This window comes from Anneissia japonica, unplaced genomic scaffold (genome assembly GCF_011630105.1).
Source record: "Anneissia japonica isolate Jap-2015-1 unplaced genomic scaffold, ASM1163010v1 scaffold5280_len750649_cov202, whole genome shotgun sequence".
Classification (NCBI taxonomy): domain Eukaryota; kingdom Metazoa; phylum Echinodermata; class Crinoidea; order Comatulida; family Comatulidae; genus Anneissia; species Anneissia japonica.
This window is the reverse complement of record NW_022703058.1, coordinates 886-8,336: the sequence shown is the minus strand read 5'-3', so window position 1 is coordinate 8,336 and position 7,451 is coordinate 886. Positions and strand designations below refer to the sequence as shown.

The following is a 7,451-nucleotide window of genomic DNA, read 5'->3' as shown; positions in this document are numbered from 1 at the left end:
ATATATATATATATGTATATATATATATATATAATATTCTCCTATGTTGTACACAATTTTTTATTTATACATTACGTAAAGTACCTTACAATTTCTATATATACTCATGCTTATATACTATATAATTAAGATGATTGATAGCATTCATTTTCATGTTAATTCTATCAAGTAGGCCTATTGTATTTCAATCATTGCTTTCATTAATCGTTATATATAGGCCTATATCTTTCTTTTTTTGAGAAATACAGTTATCGTCTTTGTTTTTGACTTACATTTTTAAATATATATTTAATAATAATATTAGTTAAATCATAAGAATGTGTTTATATGTGTAAATATGTTAAATGTACAGTGAGCTAAGTTAACAGTCACTCCTCCACCCTATAACATCCATGATCCATTTAATAACAACTTTATCTACATAAAGGCCCCAGTTTAATTGAATAAAAAAATAATTATATTTTATAGGAGTATAAGTAATTTCGTCTTTTCAGTTATTATAGAAAATGTAAAAACAAATTTTGAAATTGTAGAGTAGTTAACATGAACGCTACAAATTTATAATAGAGGGCGGTGGGCAACTTTTGTTTATGGAACAATTTGTTCTTTAGTTTTTCATATAAACATTATATAGAGTTAAAATTGTTTTATCATTAGAAATTACAAATACATTTTCCCTCTGGTCAGCCCTCCAATTTGAAAACTGAAAGTGCGGGATGTGAAGATGCGAGACTGACTGCTTGATTATGAGAACAATTGTAAACACCCAGGGACTTCCATTGTTAAGCAGGGGTTTGAGGGGCGTTTATTATTATTATTATTATTATTGTTGTTGTTGTTGTTATTATTATTATTATGATTATTATTATTATTATTGTTGTTATTATTATTATTATTATTAATATTATTATTATTATTATTATTATTATTATTATTATTATTATTATTATTATTTTCTTTTGGTGTGAATTAGATGCGTAGGCCTATATACTAAAAATATATGACCTTAAATTTCACTACAACACATAATTACTATCAAAATGAAAGAAAAAAACTACTGGAGTAGACAATCAATAGAATCTGTTGACAATGATGTTGCTTTGTTTACAGTCGTTTGGTTGGGTGGGGAGTTGATTATTTGAGAAACAAATGAAGGCGTTTATTTCAAATGAGGCTCTAGATGGGATGTTTATTCAAATAAATACGGTAGAAGATTTATCTATGATTACACTTTTCATGTAGAAGTTTTGAAGAATGAGACTATCTCACACCAGAATCCATCCCGGTACTTGTGAATCCGGATTTTGGGGGCTGCAACAAAAAAGGTGACATTAAATTTCTTGATATTGACCATAGGTCTAAATAATAATGAATTGTAGATTATGGATTCACCTACAGTAATAACAGGACATTTCATTTTAATTTTAATAATTAAAGTTCTCTGATGAACACCATCTCAATATTTCTGTCTATTTTTTGGAACTAAACAAAATCAAAGGGTGATGTGATTACAGTCTTCATGCATCTTGGCACGACAGGCACAATTTCACCGAAACAATATCGTTTGGCAAACCTAGCTGCTACAACTCTCTGTGTTTAAGAATCCGTTGGCCGAATCCGAAAAAATCTGCCTACAAAAAGAACGCACCTAATACAGGGGTCATTTCCGGGAGATCTGCGGTGGTGGGGGTGGAGGCAGGGAGGGACATTCACAGATGGAGTGTGTGAACAGGGGCGGCTCTAGGATATAATTTATTAGGGGACTAAGATGTCCGACTAGGAGGGCTAAGTATTTATGAGTGTAACTATAGCGTGCAGCGTTATCTTAGGGCCGAAGGCCCGAACCGGGAGTGGGTATGGGTGGGGTGTCATCTCCTTCCAAAACGATATTTTTTTTAAACATTGGGACTTCTAGATGTTCTGCATGACTGATCAGGCCCAGAAGAAGCGATTGCTGAGACAGATTTGGCTTGGCGTAGGCAGTACAGTACTGGATGGGAAAACAAGGCCTTTTTTTTTTTATCCTACAATCATCAACATAATAATAATTATCGACATCATCATCACCGCCATCATCATCATCATCATCATCATCATCATCGCAATCAATATCATCAATATCATCATAACCACCACCACCAACATTATTATTATTATTATTATTATTATTATTATTATTATTATTATTATTATTATTATTATTATTATTATTATTATTAGTAGTAGTAGTAGTAGTAGTAGTAGTAGTAGTAGTAGTAGTAGTAGTAGTAGTAGTAGTAGTAGTAGTAGTAGTAGTAGTAGTAGTAGTAGTATTAGTATTATCATCATCATTATCAACGGCATCATTATTATTATTATTATTATTTTATTGTTAATCATTGAGGCATCATATTATTTTATTGATATTGGTGCAATATAAATATTTGTTTATTATTATTATTATTTTTATCTTTATTATTATTATTATCATTATCATCATCATCTTCACCCTCATCATCCTCATCGTCATAAAGGAATGGCGTATTAGAAAAAGAATAATTAAATGTTTTTTTATACCACTCCAGGTGGCGTTTTAAATATAAACATTACTCAATGGACTACGAAGGAGACTTTACAATTAATAACAAATGTAAGTACAGTATTGAACATTTTGAATCGTTAATTCACTAGTTAAATGGGAATTCTGTCATCATTCTATGGTTATTATTTTGACTACGTTTGTTAGGCAGCCGCTTTGAAGGCATTGACAATTTCCTCGACAGAAGCATGCACTGACATGCTGCATTCTATTCAACAACACAGTGACTCGATAAAACTGGCTAAAATCGTTATTTACAGTAATTACCGTACAGCTTAGAGGCTTGTTAACTTCCGTTCGTTGTTTACATTGTAGATTCGTATCTAGTTTTTCATTGACAATATATGCAATTTATTACCAAGAGCCTATAATTATCTGGTACACAACTTTTAATCCTAAATAATCGAAATTTGTTATAGCCTAACAAAAATATTTTCAATATTATTTTTAAAAGAAAGCGAAAGTGATCAGGGTAGGCCCCAAATGACACCGTCTTTATGTATATTGATATTAATATCTTTGGGGATGTGTACTTCCATGATGTCAATATCAAATAAAGCTACTACTGTATTGACGGATCCAGAAATTCGAAATAGAGGGGATCCAGGAGACTTTCACATATGGATTTATGATTATGTCACCTCAATGGTCCATGCTCTAGATGGCCGGAAACTACTTAAATATGAATACAATTTTCATTTTTTTTTCTCCATTTTCGAATTAATTTTGTAATAATTTAGGTGGTGGCCGGTTGCACACTTCAGCTTTTCGAATATACAGAACAGTTGAACATTTTATATAGGACTGTAACAATAATTATTATAATAATAATAATAGTAATAATAATAATAAATAGGCCTAATAATAATAATAATAATAATAGGCCTAATAATAATAATAATAATAATAGGCTAATAATAATAATAATAATAATAATAATAATAATAATAATAGGCTAATAATAATAATAATAATAATAATTAATAAGAATAAGAATGATAATAATAATAATGAAAATTTATAAAGTGTCGGTATCCGTTTAAGAGGAACGCTCATGGCGCCCCTCCAAAAGAAAGTCGAAATGTGAAATACATTTTCAATACATCTGAAATACAGATACATTTCAAAAACCAGGCACGAGACGTACATGGCTGAGCGACTCTCTCACTCCCTTTATATGTCATGTGTGCACGGATATTTCTTTATTTTTTTTTTATTACCAATTTAATAAATAAAGTCCTTGATTAGAGGGATCTATGGGATTTTCAAAAAGGAAAAGGATAAGCCAGACCTGTGGGGAAATTAGAGGAGAAATATTTAGCAAAAAGTACAACACGCCGGCTGGCATTTCTTCTGACCTCCAAAGGGAATAAATTAAATAACCTCAGCCTGTCCTTATATAACTCCGCATAAGTTGGTATGCTGGGGCCAGATATCAAACTAAAAATCGGCTTAAAATTGTCTTTAGTCAAAATTTATCAATATTGCTTATCTCATGCTTAAAATTTAAAAGTCGACTGTACGCATGCGCCATCAAAGACAATTTTTAAGCTAAGATTTTGCTAAGATTGTTTATAAATCAGCTTAAGATATTTGCTTTAGGGACATCTTAACTTTTTTTACTAAGACATTTGCTAAGCTGAGATTGATAGATCCCTGGTAGCACATGTTGCTGTAAACTAAGCATTATTTTTAACTGGAAACGCAACTAGCCTTGCTCATGTAGTCTAAGTTACCATAACGTATATACATCAACTCCCTCGTCAAAAATCACATGGGCGATCCTGTACCGTAAGATTTCTCCCCATGAACCTCACCCCAGGGATTTTATTCCGGGACCCTGAACAAGGCTCTAGTCATCCCCTTGTTTTAGACCCCGATCAGAATTGTTGGACCCCCTATCGACATTTTTTCCTAATTTGACGAACACTTTACTACAAAATCTTTAATTCGACACTACCAGCCCATTTAAGAGTCTATGTATAAATAAGAATATAGCACTGGTATAATTTAACTTCTGTTAATTTACATGAAAACAATTTTGTCATTCATATATTTAATTGTAAATTTGTAACTTACTTAAATATAATTATTCAGTTATGGAATTAAATTGTTTATCTTTCAGCTCAAGACAGACAGTATATATATTTATATTGGACCTCATTGGAAATGGGCTGGACTCCGGCCTAATGGGCGTTCCTGATGCTCATTACGGTAATTTTTACTTTTCTTGATCTCAATCCATTTGTTATCTTGCTTATGTATGTTGGGCATCAAATAAATTCAATCAATCATTCAAACAATATTATATCCTGAAAATAGTTATAATAATCTATATATTCATTTCTATTGAATAGTACATAACCTCAGCCTGTCCTTATATAACTCCGCATAAGTTGGTATGCTGGGGCCAGATATCAAACTAAAAATCGGCTTAAAATTGTCTTTAGTCAAAATTTATCAATATTGCTTATCTCATGCTTAAAATTTAAAAGTCGACTGTACGCATGCGCCATCAAAGACAATTTTTAAGCTAAGATTTTGCTAAGATTGTTTATAAATCAGCTTAAGATATTTGCTTTAGGGACATCTTAACTTTTTTTGACTTAAGACATTTGCTAAGCTGAGATTGACAGATCCCTGGTAGCACATGTTGCTGTAAACTAAGCATTATTTTTAACTGGAAACGCAACTAGCCTTGCTCATGTAGTCTAAGTTACCATAACGTATATACATCAACTCCCTCGTCAAAAATCACATGGGCGATCCTGTACCGTAAGATTTCTCCCCATGAACCTCACCCCAGGGATTTTATTCCGGGACCCTGAACAAGGCTCTAGTCATCCCCTTGTTTTAGACCCCGATCAGAATTGTTGGACCCCCTATCGACATTTTTTCCTAATTTGACGAACACTTTACTACAAAATCTACACTACAGCCAATTTAAGAGTCTATGTATAAATAAGAATATAGCACTGGTATAATTTAACTGTCTGTTAATTTACAGGAAAACTCTTTTGTCATTCATATATTTAATTGTAAGTTTGTAACTTACTTAAATATAATTATTCAGTTATGGAATTAAATTATTTATCTTTCAGCTCAAGACAGTGTATATTTAAATTGGACATCATTGGAAATGGGCTGGACTCCGGCCTAATGGGCGTTCCTGATGCTCATTACCGGTAATTTTTACTTTTCTTGATCTCAATCCGTTTGTTATCTTGCTTATGTATGTTGGGCATCAAATAAATTCAATCAATCATTCAAACAATATTATATCCTGAAAATGTTTGTATGAAGATTATAGTTATAGTAATCTATATATTCATTTCTATCGAATAGTACACTTTTTATAAATTTTATTTACCCATGACAATCGGAATGCTAACACAATTTGTTTGCGCTAATGCGATCTTCTAGTTCTAATCAATGCCATGTATTTAATAATCCTCACATCATTCTGTGGTATGATGATACTATAAATAATTGCGATAACTGAATATGATAATGTTCAGGTTGGGGGATCCCCTGGGGGATAGAAGCCGGCCTGCCTCCCCTCCCCCCGACCCTAAATCTTTTAAAATGGTAAAACAATTGGAGAAAAAAAAGAAAATTACATCCGAATTTAAAATCTATGAGTGCCATTTCTAGCCACCTAGAGGTGCCATAATCGAAGTATCTTACCTCAGCCCCAACCATGGTGGGGCTGAAGTGGTGGGAATCCAACCGGCAAAGTTCCTCCCCGTGGGCCCCCACTATTCCAAACCTATTGGCTCTGCCTCTGTTTTTATTTATATATGATGTTTTGATAATACTCCGTTATAATTCTTTCTCTGTTTCCTAATCTTTTCTCAATATTTTTATATTCCAGTGATGTAGACAAAGAAGCCACAACTATCAGGAAAGAATGTCAGGACTCAATCGTGAAAGAGCAACAGAACTTACCAATGAGGCCTATTCATAGGTAGCCAAAAATTGTGTCACTCATCAAGCTTCCTGCAAAAATTATGGATATGAAATTAATTAAAATATAGTGTAAATTTTATTTTTTTAAAGTTTTCCTCTGCAATAATCTCAAAAATAATGCTAGCAATATGTAGTAATTCTTGTAGCATTTATGTTTATTAATATTGTATTATTACTGCTAATGTTTATGTTATTAATAGAGAAAAAAACCCGTTTGTTGTAAAGAAAATCTAGACATGTAAGATAATAGGATATAACATTTGAGGATTAAATTCAGATTTATTGATTTTTGCCGGATGTACATGATATAGGCCTATAGTATATAAATATAAAATGTATATATATCACAACTTTATTTTAATGCTTGAAAATAAATATTAAATGGAATTGTGCATTTCTTCATCTTATTTAATGTCTATGTTTACTGTTATAACTTCAATTGCTAAAATAGCCTTATTATAATAAGCTTATAAGCTTAAACCAAAAGTGAAGCATTGCTTCATCAATATGTCCTACTTTAAACCATAAACTAGCAATTCTTTCGAAGACGCCCTCAACACCAACATAAAACCGGAAATGACGTGGTTGCTAAGCAACAAGGTCATGCATAATCATGAATATTCAGTAACACCTGTTCTAATTAGACTAACAATAAAATCTTTTTGGTCGATTTTGTCAAAACTGAGCTAAAAGTTTTTATTGTTAGTCTAATGAGCACAGGTGTTACTGAATATGCATGAGCTGTAACCTAGCAACCGACGTCATTTCCTGTTTTGTAAAATTCGACAGCACCTTCCTCTGAAAAGTTTCGTAATTTGTTGGTGTCATGTGAATATATTAATTGTATATTTGTGAAGATATAGTAGCCTGTAATAGTGGTATATTCGAATCGAAGTGATTATAA

General features: G+C 31.8%; 1 long non-coding RNA gene across 1 annotated transcript in view; it reads left to right on the top strand.

The window, feature by feature from the left end:
- The window catches only part of LOC117104279, a 7,807-nt gene extending 873 nt beyond the window's left edge, over positions 1–6,934 (top strand). Inside the window, exons 2-4 of the long non-coding RNA XR_004444723.1 lie at positions 2,565–2,629; positions 4,704–4,792; positions 6,453–6,934. This is a non-coding gene — a long non-coding RNA (uncharacterized LOC117104279). The remainder of the gene's footprint in view (positions 1–2,564; positions 2,630–4,703; positions 4,793–6,452) is intronic.
- The last annotated feature ends 517 nt before the right edge of the window (positions 6,935–7,451 follow it).